This window comes from Orcinus orca, chromosome 6 (assembly GCF_937001465.1).
Source record: "Orcinus orca chromosome 6, mOrcOrc1.1, whole genome shotgun sequence".
In the NCBI taxonomy this organism is placed as follows: domain Eukaryota; kingdom Metazoa; phylum Chordata; class Mammalia; order Artiodactyla; family Delphinidae; genus Orcinus; species Orcinus orca.
This window is the reverse complement of record NC_064564.1, coordinates 26,903,062-26,917,732: the sequence shown is the minus strand read 5'-3', so window position 1 is coordinate 26,917,732 and position 14,671 is coordinate 26,903,062. Positions and strand designations below refer to the sequence as shown.

Below are 14,671 nucleotides of genomic sequence, written 5' to 3'. Positions count from 1 at the left end.
CTCAAGCCAGCCCCAAGGGGCAGCAGCCAAGTCCAGATCTTTGGCCCTAAGATAGCACAGGGACCAAGGACCAACCTTCGGCTGGATCCCACTGAGGCTTCTACAAGGTGTCATCTTTGCTAATCTGCGAGATAGACTGAGAAACAAAGGGATTTTACCTGTATCTTGTGCCTCTTGATACTTCCCAATTGTTTCTAGGAAGGAGTCTTCAGAAATCTTGGCTCTGAAAATAATGGGAAATGAGAATATTTAAACAGTTAAACTGTCCACATAAACTCAGCATCACTTCTGGAAAGGCACTGAGAACAAACTCCTGCCTTCACTTCTGGAGCCCCGCAGCTGACTCTCTGACCCAGGATGGCTTGGCACTTGTTCACTTGTGCAAACAGGAGGAGGTAGGGAGTGTGCAACTGCTCACCCAGGAACAAAGGAAGTGAAACCTGTTGGTCACCCAGGTGCCGGAGCTGGTCCCCAACCACTGACCACCACCACTTCCCTGCAGAACAAGCCATTCAAATACAAGCCAGAGTCACTGTCAGCTGTGAGTCCATCAATCAAAAAAGTATCATCTGGGCTTCCTTGGTGGTGCAGTGGTTGAGAGTCCGCCTGCCGATGCAGGGGACCCGGGTTCGTGCCCCGGTCCGGGAAGATCCCACATGCCGCGGAGCGGCTGGGCCCGTGAGCCATGGCCGCTAAGCCTGCGCGTCCGGAGCCTGTGCTCCGCAACGGGAGAGGCTGCAACAGTGAGAGGCCCGCGTACCGCAAAAAAAAAAAAAAAAAAAAAGTATCATCTACTGGCTATTGACTTCAGATATGTATCCTTTAGAATTCATCTTCATTGAAATCCAAAGGCACCAGGCGATGAAGGAAAAAGTGATACAGATAACATATTCACGAGAAAATGATTTCCTAAAAATCCCATTTAATTCCCTTTTTCTTTGTTTTTGATTATTGTTTATAAGCCAAACAGAAGAATTTCCACAGTGGTATAGCAAGTTCCTATATTGTATTTGCTACCCCTTCCCAGTGCAGGACAGAGCCCTCAAAATAGGAATCCCCAAGTCCAGTAAGATCACAAACTATCAGACAAAGAGAATCAGAATTGCAAAATCAGAGGTCACAGTGCAGGATTAATGAAGGTTTAGAGGTTGGTTAAACGGACGCTGACGCCTCTACAACTGCAAATGATCCAACATATTTTTTAAACCTCAGAATAAAGCTCTAGCATTTTTTTGTGGTTGGAATTATTTTTTTCTTTTGCTTCAAGGGTTTATACAATTATTGCCATTTTTCTGAAGACAGCTGAGAAGTAGGAGATGCTCCTTGGAAACGCTGTTGATGCCCCATCTCTCCCACACAGTGCCCCCGCACCCCGGGGAGTGGGACCATCATGCCTGCAGCCCAGACACCAGTTTGTACCCCACTCTTACATGTCCACCCAAGCACATAATTTCCAGGGCCACCCAGGGCCCCTCAGTGCCCAACAACTCAAGTCAGCAGATGAAACCTCAAAGTGACAGGCAGAAATGGTTAGGATTCACCCGGCCTCACTGTGATGTACTGCCTAAGACTGAGTCTGGGTATTTCCCACAGAAGCGACTGCTTCTGATGGCCAATTTATAAGCAAAAATATCTTCAGATGAGCAAGCAGGTAAGTGTCCTAGAAAAAGTTATATCCACGCAAGACACAGAACCTATCTCTTCTGTTTAAATGCTCTTCTGGGCGAGCAGCTGACGCAACTGATGGACAGGCAATGGGCAAACCCAATGAGCTATGGCATTTACCCGTTCACACGGGGCTTTCCTAGCACATGGGCAGGCGGGGCCCAGCAGCCACTGGGGACTGCTGAGAACTCTTAAGGAAAAAAGAAAGTGAGTCACCCATAAATAAGAGGTTTAGATAAATAATGTGAATACTAAGAATTTTAAAAACAAAAAACTTCTCTCTTCTAGAGATTCAATAAGTCTTTGTCACTTTAATAAATAAAAGCCCAGAGCTGCTTGTTCTGTGGTTGGACAAGGTGCGTATCATATTCACCCTAATTTCACGGTTTTGAGCAACAAATGACAGCAGGCTAGGGTTCCTGTGTGTGTGTCTTCAGCACCTCACACAATGCACTTGGACACTGGTGTCCTCATTTTCTGCCTTCAAGCCAAGCCTCCGTATCTACCCTCCATCAAAGAGCTTCTAGCCCCCAGGTTCCTGAGTGAAAATACTCGCTTCTGGCTCAGTCAACCGAGAGGCCCTGAGGGCCCCCAGTTGTCTGCACCCTTTACCACAGCAATTTTTCTCCTTTCCCAACATAAAAACCCACAGGCTATAATTAGTTATCACCATACTGAAGAATGCAAAAGACATGCTCTGTACGTAACTACTAACCATATCATTCTGACTACGCATCTCCTCTGACTATGCAAACCTGCTTATAATGCACATAATGTACAGTCCATTTGCAAAAGAAAGGAATGGAATCCATCAGAAGAGAGAGAAGTGTTTTCCTCTGGTACACACAGGAAAAACCTGGCCCATGCCCCGATGGCAGCGGTCTCATGACCATTTATGACAAAAGTGCAGAGCCCAGGTAAAGGGGGTCTTCATCTTGCAGGCACCTTGCCTACATTCTGCCATTGTGACCTCACCTTCCGAAGGCCCCTTGCCTCCGCAGTAACCCAGTGTTCTCTTTAGTGCGTGGAGAAGACACAAGTGGGATGGGGCCAGGCATGGGACTCTGTTGGGTCAAAACGACCTGGGTTCCAGGCTTCGCTTCTCCATTTTCCAGCTGTGTGTCCTTGGGGAAGTTACTGGGCTTTTCTGTGCCTCTGCCTCCTCATCCAGAAAGTGGACATAATAATAGTACCTACCTCATTTGGTTGCTGTAAAGATCCATGAGTAACTTATGTGAAGAGCTTAAAACAGTGTCTGGCAGCTTCCCAGCACGGCATAACTATCAATTATGACTCTTCCTACCTGTGAAGCGGAGCCAGTTATACCTAACTTGTTAATTACCTACCTTGAGAGACATACATATCAGCATTCGGCATGTGTAAGCACATTCCCCATTCCCCATGACCAAGGCTCTACCAGCCTCCTCCTCTCACAGGGAATTCGGAGCTCAGAGCCTGGGTCTGCCTGGGGTCACATCCACAATCTCCTGGGAACAGGGCCCCTGTTTCTGCGGTCGTGGATGGGGAAGGGGCCTCGAGCCTTATCTGCTGAACTTCCTCACTTCAGCCCAGAAGCCCACGCTGGAGGTGTCTGGGCAGTGTGAAATGGGGAGATTCAATCAGCACTCCACCCACATGCCCTGTCTGGGGTGAGTTTGCACATTAGTGCAAGACACCATTTCCCACCTCTGAGAAGGGCAGCAACGAGACAGGCTGGCTAAAATGTACGGTGATTAGGGGCTGGGGGCAGCATTCACATGCACTGGGGCAACTTCTCTGGGGGCTACTGGGTGACACCTGTCAAGATGCCATGTCCAGACCCTCTGACCCAGCAGTTCTCCACCAGGAATTCAGCTGGACACACCCCCACGTGTACAAGATGCCCAAGTACAGTATGAGGCTGCTGATAGGAAAACTCTGGAAACACCTAGAAGTCCATCAGTTCATGTGCATGTGGGCACATATATGTGTGTGTATGTTTGTGTGTATACACACATATATATACACTGCATATGTGTAAGCTGATTTGTGTATGAGCTGTGGCACATCTATAGGATGGAATACTACACAGCTGTTAAAAAAAAATAAAGTGGTCACTGAGATGAAAGGATGTCCAAGATACTTAGTTCAGTAAAAATTAAGGTCCCCACAGTATTATAATATGTTCTCATTTGTGTAGACACAGGGTATGTAACCATTTGTACGTGCACATAATTTACTCAAAACTATTTGATTAGATCAGCCCTTAATCAAGGATCTGCTGGCAGTGAGCGACTAGAGAGTGGCTTTGGTCTGGAGTAGGGGTGTATTTCAATTTTTACTATATGTATTCTTTAGTACTATTTGAATTCTTATGTTAAGCATGTGGTTTCCTAATTAAAATACTTTAAATCTGATAGTAAAAGTAAAATATATTAAATGTAAAAAACTTGGAAAATAAAAGGTCAGAGAAGAAAACATTTCTGGCAATTTCAAAAAACAGGTTACTATAACTATTAAAACATGATTCCCGGAATATTACTCAGCCATAAAAAGAAACGAAATTGAGCTATTTGTAATGAGGTGGATAGACCTAGAGTCTGTCATACAGAGTGAAGTAAGTCAGAAAGAAAAAGACAAATACCGTATGCTAACACATACATATGGAATTTAAGGGAAAAAAAATGTCATGAAGAACTTAGGGGTAAGACAGGAATAAAGACACAGACCTCCTGGAGAATGGACTTGAGGATATGGGGAGGCGGAAGGGTGAGCTGTGACAGGGCGAGAGAGAGGCATGGACATATATACACTAATAAACGTAAGGTAGATAGCTAGTGGGAAGCAGACACATGGCACAGGGATATCGGCTCGGTGCTTTGTGACCGCCTGGAGGGGTGGGATAGGGAGGGTGGGAGGGAGGGAGACGCAAGAGGGAAGAGATATGGGAACATATGTATATGTATAACTGATTCACTTTGTTATAAAGCAGAAACTAACACACCATCGTAAAGCAATTATACCCCAATAAAGATGTTAAAAAAATAAAAAAATTAAAAAAACATTTAAAAAAAACCCCATGATTCCCTTTCTGAAATTTACTAAACGCATTTCATCAAAATGGAAGTTTTCAAGAACAGCAAACAGACTTTACATCATTTCCAGCAGTTCCGACGTTTTGTTGGACCTATTTATCCTAAGAAAACTCAGACACAGAGGAAAGCATTTTGGTGCAGGTGAGTGCCGCAGACCCCGAAGTGGGAGAGGCAGGCTCATAGCCATGCAGCAAGAGGAACAGAGACCTGGAACTCAAGAAAGAAGAAAGCACCTGCAGCATGTGGGCTGCTGAGTCAGGGAGCGGGGAGAGGAAGTGAGGGCCCCAGCGTGAACTGTGCCCCATGAGTCTCTGCATTTGGCCCCATCCCACATGATCCAGGGTTCCCCAGCACCAACTTGTGACTATGCCATGTTGTATAGCTAAATATGATAATGTTGCACGTTCAGATCATTGTCAATTTCCTACTTAAAATTCATTTTTAAAGACTGATTTTAACAACCAGCAAAACTTGAGCTAGAAACCCTTCTTTCTAGAATGCAGAGCCTATTTGCCGAGGTCAGGTGGCACAGAGAAGACACCGTGAGAGGGTCATCATAAGGCTCCCCGCTTACATAGGTGGGGGCCAGGACACACTTTCGTAAAATATTGATTTGACTCACTTCTCAGTTTTCTATGAGTTGAGGTATTTTGAAAAGGCATACTTTCTATGATATTACACAGTCAACATCTAAAACATTTTTTATATTTCTTTCAAGCAATTTAGGTGCCTTAATTCAGTCCATGTTTATTCTCCCCTAATGGGGAAGGCAGCAAAGTGTGGTGGCCAGAGTGCGTGGCCAGAGCATGGACTCTGAGGCCAGTCTCCCCAGGATCAGGTCTGGCGCTGCCACTTCTCAGCTGTATGACCTACAACAGGTCACTACCCACTCTCCCCAAGCTACTCCCCCAGCCCCTCCACCTCCTCCCCAGCTACTCCCTCAGCCCCTCCACCTCCTCCCCAGCTACTCCCCCAGCCCCTCCACCTCCTCCCCAGCTACTCCCTCAGTCCCTCCACCTCCTCCCCAGCTACTCCCTCAGCCCCTCCACCTCCTCCCCAGCTACTCCCCCAGCCCCTCCACCTCCTCCCCAGCTACTCCCTCAGTCCCTCCACCTCCTCCCCAGCTACTCCCTCAGCCCCTCCACCTCCTCAGCTACTCTGCGGAGGAAGCGGCATGAATGAGGAGTCGTAAAGCACATATACACACTACAGGAGTGCACACTGAATCAATGTTAACACAACAACACAAGCGACACTGCGCTGTTGTGATACAGTGGGGACACTCCCCAGTGCTGGGGAAGGGCCACCAGACCTCACAGCCACACTCAGCCACATCGTAGCAGAAACAAGTGTTGGGGAGAAGCAGGTGTTTTCAAGCCAACACCAATCCCCGTGGTAGCTCTAACTGTGATTTTGCCTAGATTTAAAGCTTTTTTTCTAAAACGCATGGCCACGACGTCAGCTTTTACTACCACCCCTGCTCCATGAACCTGAAAACGTCTAAACTCTGGGTCCATCTGACTCCAAACTCAATCAAGCCCTTTCTTTGAGAGCCTGACTGGGCTGCCCCAGAGCGACCTCTGCCCTCTCTTCCCAAACTGTGTGTCGGCACCACCCCAGGACTCCTCCTCAGTCCGCACCCCCTTCCACCCCTGCTGTCCACCCTCCTGCAGGGCTTTGAGAGCACACGGTCCAGACTCACCTACAGACGTCCTGGTTGGAGCCCCCTGTGCACCCGGAGTCCGTGTGATTTCAGGGGCTGAGAACCAGCAGAAGTGCCACCGCACTGCCTGCCTTTCCCTGCGTGACCCTGCCTTCCTGCTCCACACACCCCGGCTGTGCCCTGTTGGGTACATCTCCATCAAACCCACCTCCCGAAATCCTGGCTGTCACTACAGCTTGGCTCACGGGCCAGGGCAGCCTGAAAACTGCCCTCAGAATGGATGCCTGGACTTGACGGAGCTTTGCTTACTGGGTCCTGTGAAAAGTTATAAGCGAGAAGAATAATGAACATCCCACCAAAAGGTAAAGGTGAGAAAGTGACTGTTCACAAGAGTAAAGCAGGCACTCCTGCCGGACTCCAACAGCATCACTCGTGACGGAGGTTTCTACCACGCTTTGCTGTACTCACCCCTTGCACTCTGAGTGACCCAGGGCACATACAGTATCATGAGACAGGAGGTCACTCACGTCCCTCGTGTGCAACTCTCTGGGGTGTGCACATTCCTGACCATAAACACTGGACACCTGAAGGAGCCCTCGGTGTGGGCCAAGAGACTTGGCACCAATAACGGGGCAGCAGCCGTGTGGACCCCTGCTGCCTCTGGGAGCGGCAGTAACTTCCACTCCCCAGCAACCTCCGGATCCTTCAGAGCCCTGAGGAGGTGGGTTTCATGTGCTGCTGATGCAGAGAAAGAGAGAAAATGCAACAACTGGCCTGGAGCCAAGATCAGAGCTGGGACTCCCTCCCTCCAGGGTCTCACATTACCCAGAGGCCTTGTCAGCACCTGACAGCTCAGGACAGCCCATCACACTGGGGGTGGGGCGGGCACGTCACAGTGAGCAGGACAGAAACCGCTCTCTGGGGAAGCCTCGTGTCTCCAGTTTGAGCTGATGCTCCTTCTGCCCTGGAGCTGGCAGCTCCCACCTCTCCTTCTCCAGGAACTCAGGGGAGAGATGAGGGGCGTCCCTGCTGCACGGCTGGCACTTCAGAAACAGTGGTTTCTTCTCTTCACCATTTGGTGAAGACGTCACAGAATCTGCCCAGAAAGAACCATCTGGAATCTGGGGCTGGCAGAGGACTGCACTCAGGGCTGCCTGGGGCAGTATCCTGCACCCCCAGGTGCTCACGGCCCCCTCCGAGTGTCCTCCGGGAAGCACGTGTGGTTGCACCAGGGGAGCAGACTCCTCTTGCCCTGCACAGGGCCCCCAGACCCAGCCCGGCTGCAGAAGGACAAGAAGGTCTCTCCTCTCGGCCAAGGCGGGAGGGACAGGCCTGGGAGCCTCACCAAGCCCAGACCCAAGCGGGGATTTCTTTTTTAAGTCCAAACCACAAAATGCCACTCTCTTTGCCTTCATATCTAGTGATTCCTTAAAAATACACAGCAGAAGTACAAAGTCAGGCCAGCTCAACCACAGGCCATCATCCAGCTCGAGTCGGCAAAGGCCGGAGCCAACACGAGGCCCTCTTCTTTCAATCCTGCCTCCCTCCCCGGACGTGGCCTTCCCTCCCAGCTTGGCAAAACCCATTAGGGAATCCACACGCTCCGGCAAAAGTGCCGTGAAGGCCCAGGTCGCCTCACCCTGGCAGGACACAAAGGAACAGCCATGTCCCATCATCTTGGGCCCAATTTCTCCTCAGTATTGATTTTAGACTTCCAACTGTTCTCTACTGTGCACATACCACTCGCACAAACCTTTGAGTCTGACTCGCCAGCTTCCACATCCCTTCGAGGGGACTTCAGGAACGCCAACTCAGCCCTGGACCGGCTGAGCACCTTGCAGCAAAGCCTGTTACTTTGAGACTCCGCTGCCTCTGTACCGTGGTCAAACCACACCAGCCCCCACCCAGTCAACGGTGGACCAAGAGGCCTCTGTCTGTCCGACCCCAAGGTGCTGTGGAGGCCGCCAGGAAGGTCAGAAGGGCACACAGTCCAGAGAGACGGCCATATTGGAAAAATCAAATGCCTGTATCCCTCCAGACGGCAGGAAGGTGGCTGCGAGTCACCTCTGCTAGAATTCCCAGCGTGAAGCGAAGCCCAAGTCACAGTGAGGCATCTGAAGTAACCACACGCACCCCACAGTCCGGGAATTCACTCTGAAGTCGCCACACACGGAAGAGACCACCCACGTTTCACAAGCCACTGCTGGCCGGACCCGGGTCCTATTAACCTGCAACCTGCCCGGAGCCCAGCCTAATGGCCCCAGGGCCCGCAAAGGCCCTGTCCTTTCAGCAGATGGAATTTCACAGCAGACAGGGCGTTCCTTTTCTGAGCCCTGTGTCACCTTCCAGATGATTCAGAATGTGTGAGACACGGAAAAGTGGCAGCTGGAGCATCACCATCACACTGTCATCTTCCAGGTGGAAAACTCCAGCTGAGGGGTTAACCAGCCTCGCTCTGTCTCCTGCCGTGCCCAGGAGGCACCTCCGCTCTGGGACCACTGCTAAGGAGCGGGTTAGGAATGAAGCAGGAACAGAGGCAGAGAGAGGGGTCTCTAGCCAGGAGGTCTACCCTCCCCATCCATGGGAACCAAAATTAACTGAAAACTCTACATGACATTCTGAACATTCTTAAACCACATACACGAGGCCACCAGCTCCACCACCCCCCCACTAGGGTCGTGCCAACCTGCCCCTGTGGAGGACGGTATCTCGGCCCAGAATGACTGGGCCCAGAATGACTGGGCACAGGGGCAAGGCACCTTCCTCAGCATCGGCCTCAGTTACACCAGGTGCCCGGCCAGGGAAAGGCCTGTGAGCGCTGCACACATTCGCCACCTGGCGCATGCTGGGCACCCTCGTCCAGCAACAAAGGACACGGGGATGCGATGTAGGGATGGAATAGAGAGCACCCCAAATGTGGTTCTAGAACAGCGCCAACCGGAGGAAAGGACTTGGTTTTCTAACATCTCAGGACCCTTTTTGGTAAGATGCACATGATTTTAAAGGCTGAGTAAATGTGAATAATTGTGCTGCACTCATCTCTTTTCTGACCATCGGACTTACTCAGCTGATAGAAAATAGGGGTGTGTGCACACATCAAACGTCCCCGTTCTGTTGAGGATGTCAAAGCTTGGAGGCCTCGCTTCCTGCTGAGCTGGACCTGGAGCACGGCCATCTGGCTGGGCCATCCGCCCCAGGAACAACCACTCCTCCTTGGGCGCCCCCTGCTAAGACCAACCCGAGGCCTGGGCGAGGTGCCAGGCCTCCTCGTGAGCATGTAGTCCCACGAGAGACACAGGGTCAGGCCTTCCTCATCCAGTGGGTCCCTGATGACAGCCGCGTCCAAGGAGGTCCACCGGACTCCTGCTATCCTCATGTCATGGGACATGGAGCAGGAAATCATAGGGGGCAAATGTCCACCTGTGGAGGGTCCGGCAGGTGGGTCCGTTGGGTCCCTCGGGGTGGGCTGCTGCCCCCTGGGGTGGGAGTATGCGCCTGGTGGGCTGGCTTCAGACAAAAGTGGCTTGGTCCCCGGTCCTGGGAATAGGTGCTTCCCTTGTCTGCAAAGCTGGCTGTGGGCCAGGCCTCACCCAGGCACTTCTGCTTTCCCTGTGACCACAGAGAAGGACGTGGTCTAGACAGATCCTCCTGGGCAGTGTGGGCACCACTTCCCATGAAGGTACTTCCTTATGCTCCCAGCGGTCACGGATTCAGGACACTGCCACCCCCACTGCCACAGCTGCCCTCTGGGCTCTACACTCGGTGCCACCAGTCAGGTCCCTGCTGGGGACATCTGAGTCACTGCATGTTGGACACAGCGAGGGACTCAGGCAGGCCTGTGAGCACCTGCTGAGGGCCAAGTCCAGGCACAGATATGGGGGCCGGGCATACCTGCAGCCACCCAGGTGGGCGCTGGACAGCAGAGCAGACGGTGGGAATCCTGGGCCAGACTCCAGGCACGCCTCTCAGAGCTGCACACATGTCAACCCGGTAAATCCTCAGAGCCCCTGAGGACTTGGCCCTTCATTTCAGACAGGAGGAAACTGAGACACAGACAGCTCTCAGCCCTGTCCGGCCGTCCACCTCTACCAGGACGGCACTCTCCCCCTGCAATGGGACCCTGACAGCACTCACACCAGCCCTTCCTCTAGGTGTGGGGTGATGGGCGCCCCCAGGGAGGAAGTGCTCCCAGAAGAGCAGAAAATGAGCTCCAACTCTGGGCTGGCTGTGGGGATACCAGGAAAAGCAGAATTCTCATCCTGACCTTTGACCTTGTCAGCGGCCAATGGGGCTTCCCTCAGGGCTGGCTTGGCCCGGCCCTGCCTACCTTCCATCAGCCCCCTGGCGTCCTTCTCAGCCTCCGGGTGCCTCAAAGCCACCCAAAGCCCTGGGTCTGGAAATTGATAAGGAGGGGCAGGGAGGGGCCCCTGGGTAGAAGTCATTCATCTCAGGCCCAGGAAGCAGCGCAAGCCAGGGCACCGACAGCCAAGGTGGCCCCAGCTCCTTCCGCAGCAATGGTCACTAGGCACCTGACCACCTGACGCAGGTCTGGAGGCAGCTCCCCCTACCCACCAGGGGCCCCACAGCCAGCAGCCACACCATCTCCCCCTGGTTACCTCTAATCTTAGCGTCACTCGTCACCTGTGAGAAGCCAAGCAGATGCAAGGGGTAGCGCTGACTTCCCCATTATCACTGCAAGAGTCTTCCCAGGGTGGGGCCAGGAACGGAGTGAGTCAGGCCACCTATGACCCCAGGAATACACTGCTGTCTCACAGGGATTCTTCCTTCCAGCAACCGTGTTCATCATCAGATATTCGCAGATAAGAGTACAAAGGGCTGGAAACTTTCAGAAGCCACATCTGTGTCGAGCAGTGGGGTCAAGCGTCTGAAACCCACCGTCTCACCCCAGGCCTGCTCCCCACGTCACCTCGCCACTCCTCAGGGCTGGAAAGCAGAAATTTCCCCACTCCCACGTCGGAGACCCTGACCTAGCTGGATCACATCACGTTAGTAAACACATCTGCCTAACTGGGCTTATTTAAATCCAGTTTCTCATCAAAATCTCAACTTGTTCCAAGTTAGGAGCCCAGCGGACACTTTGTAAAGGACGGTTCTGGCCAAGGACGGCGGCTGCATCTCAATCTCCAGGCCATCCACATGTCCCCACCTCCAGGAGATGCCTTTCCCCAGGGCAGTCCGGGAAGCACGCCCTTTCCAAATAAATGCACTTTGCTAACTAGGTCAGGCAGGAGTGCACACTACCCATCCTTTCTTGCTAGCTTAAAAAAAAGGCGTAAGAGTGAAATGAAATAATTCACACAAACTGCAGCCTGCACAGTGAATGAAGAGGGACTACTTTCATGCTCAGAAGAATGTGGTTTCTGTTCAATGTCAAGCTGTTTCAGACGAGACATTCTGCTAGACGGGACAAACTCAACTGACAATACAACCTCATTAAAAATTCTATAACTACAACCAAAGGGGAGAGGGAGATGGGAGGAATTGGGAAACGGGGATTGACATGTATACACTATTCATAGTATGTATAAAATAGATAACTAATGAGAACCTACTGTATAGCACAGGGAACTCTACTCAGTGCTCTGTGGTGACCTGAATGGGAAGGAAATCCAAAAAAGAGGGGATATATGTATACCTATAGGTGATTCACTTTGCTGTACGGTAGAAACTAACACAACATTGTAAAACAGCTATACTCCAATAAAAATTAATTTAAAAATAAACAAATAAATAAGAACTATGTTAACAACAACAACAAAAAAAACACAACTCCATAACTACAACACTTTGGAAAAGACATTTCCGAAGTTGCTGCTTCACCCTGACCTGTGGTCAGAGGGGGGCACCCAGTGGGTGGCTCTGCAGGAGGCTGCCCAGGACAGGCTTCAGGCTTGGGATGGCAACCACACCCAAAGCATCCACGGGTGACAGAAGTTTCTAGAAACATTTCAGCCACAGGGAGGGGATTACTCAGAGGCGAGGACATACATAACAAGGCTCTCCCAACTTGCAGACCAGAAACTTGAAGCTTCTGCTCCAGCTTGCCCAGCCCAGCCCTGCCCCGGCCCCCTACCCTGCGAGGTCCCTGGGGCATCTCTCTGCTCTCTCCAAAAACCAGGAGAGCCACGCTGGGTAACCCCCCTCCCTTCCTCCCGCTCATGCACGGAACCCACCGTCAGTGGATTACAAGCCCCTCAGTCTTCAGTAGGAAACAACTTCCTGGAGGTGCCTGCTGCCAGGCTGCCAAACCTCCCCCCACACCCCGACCCTGGCAGGAGCTGGCACCTGGCCAGCAGCACAGCCCGTGGACCACGTCTTTCCAGGCCAAGGGGACCTGCAACAGTTATTGCTCACTGGTGAGGGCGGAGCTGGGCCTGGCTTTCTGGAGGAGTCTAACAAGCTCTGCCACGCTTCTTTCCTCGGACTCAGCAATCCTACAAGTTCAAAAGGATGCCAGCCCAGGAATCTTTACCTCCATGTCACTTTAACGAAAATAAAAATGTATAATCTAAATGTACACTCATCAGGAACTGGCTAAATAAATAATATTATAGCACGCTCTGCCATCAAGTTAATGCTTGTTGACAAACACGGATGAACACAATACATTATTAAATGCAAAGAGGAGACGATAAAACAGCACTTAAATATAAGCTTATTCATGTAAAAAACTAGCCAGGAAAGTTCACGCCCAGAAGGGTGTGGGCATCACTATTCTAAGCGCTCGCTGGAGCTCAGTCCCTGATCCCAACAGGGCAGCATTACCTGCCTTTGCAGGGGAGCTCTCTGGGGCCAACTGCACCTGATCTTGCAGCCCAGGGCACCAGGCAAGCTGGCCATGATCGCCTGTCGGAGGCGGAGAGGGGGCAGGTGCGGGAGGTGCTCAGTTCTGGGCAGGGGACTTCTGGGGCATCTTTAAATATTTTCTTTAGACTTTTCTGTATCTCCTCATTTTTTTACATTAGGAAATGCATTTTTCAGTACTTTTCTTACAAAACAATCATGTCATTTCTAAACAACAGCAGCTTCTCCAGATTCTTTCAGTCTGTTTGCCCATAGGCCACCCCACAGCGAAGGGGAAGGTGGCCCCGAGTCCCCCCAAGAGTGCAGTCCTGCCATCCTCAACAGCCGCATTCGAGGACTTCCAGTCCTCAGCCAGACCAGATCCGCACTTTCAAATCCCCAGCACGACTCTACTTACCCGTGTCTCCATGTCCCAGTCACACCACGTTCCCCTCTGCATCTGGGCTGCCCTGCCCCATCAAGTCTGACCCGTCCATTTACCCAACAAGAGAGACGTAAATTAGTCCGGGTGCTGGGCCCAGCTGCCTGGGTTTGAGCTCTGCGTCCCCTTACCAGCTGTGTGACCCAGGCCAGCTATTTAACCCCTCAGCCCCTCGGATTCTGAGCTGTAAGACAGAGCTGGCCTCAAAAAGTACGTGGGTTATTATGACAGCACTTGGCACGACAGACAGTAACCACTAATGTCACAGATGATATTAAAATCTACCACGGAATGGCCTGGGCCGTTTGCTAAGCCTTTAACAAGATCATCACACTGTAGCTGCCGAATCCTGCTAAGGGCAGCAGCCATAAAAAACCAATTCTGCCGGGACTTCCCTGGTTGCACAGTGGATAAGACTCCACCTGCTAATGCAGGGGACACGGGTTCGATCCCTGATCCAGGAAGATCCCACATGCCTCGGAGCAACGAAGCCTGTACGCCACAACTACTGAAGCCCGTGCGCCTAGAGCCCGTGCTCCGCAACAAGAGAAGCCACTGCAATGATAAGCCCTCGGACTGCAACAAAGAGTAGTAGCCCCCGCTCGCCACAACTGGAGAAAGCCCACACGCAGCAACGCAGACCCAACGCAGCCAAAAATAAATAAATTAATTAATTAAAAAAAAAAAAAACACACACACACCAACTCTGCCAAGTTTCACGTTTTGCTCTTTCGACAACAACTTTTCCCCAAAGAAACTGATCAGAGAGGGAAAGAGCTTTGTCCTTGGCGCCTGAGGAAATCCACCTCTTCTGCACACCTCCAAGCAGCACTGACCTCAGCCTGTGACTCTCATGTCCTATCCTAAAAGATGTCACCCTGCAGGGTGGCACCTGCTTACCGGAGGACATCTTGGGACAGGTGTTGCTGACGAGAGCAGCTGCCTCATGCAGTGACCTAACATTCATACTCCACAGCAGAAAGAGTAAGAAGACCCGTGGAAGGGAGGAGGGCACTTGGGTTG

The 14,671-nt window shown here is 51.5% G+C and overlaps 1 protein-coding gene across 11 annotated transcripts in view; it reads right to left on the bottom strand.

Moving 5' to 3' along the window:
- SEMA4D (semaphorin 4D) overlaps window positions 1-14,671 on the bottom strand; it is a 118,788-nt gene that overhangs the window by 49,462 nt on the left and 54,655 nt on the right. For all 11 annotated transcript variants that reach the window (XR_007478124.1, XM_033429612.2, XM_012533359.3 and 8 more), the window contains exon 2: window positions 159-223. The gene's annotated coding sequence lies outside the window, so the exon portion shown is untranslated. The remainder of the gene's footprint in view (window positions 1-158; window positions 224-14,671) is intronic.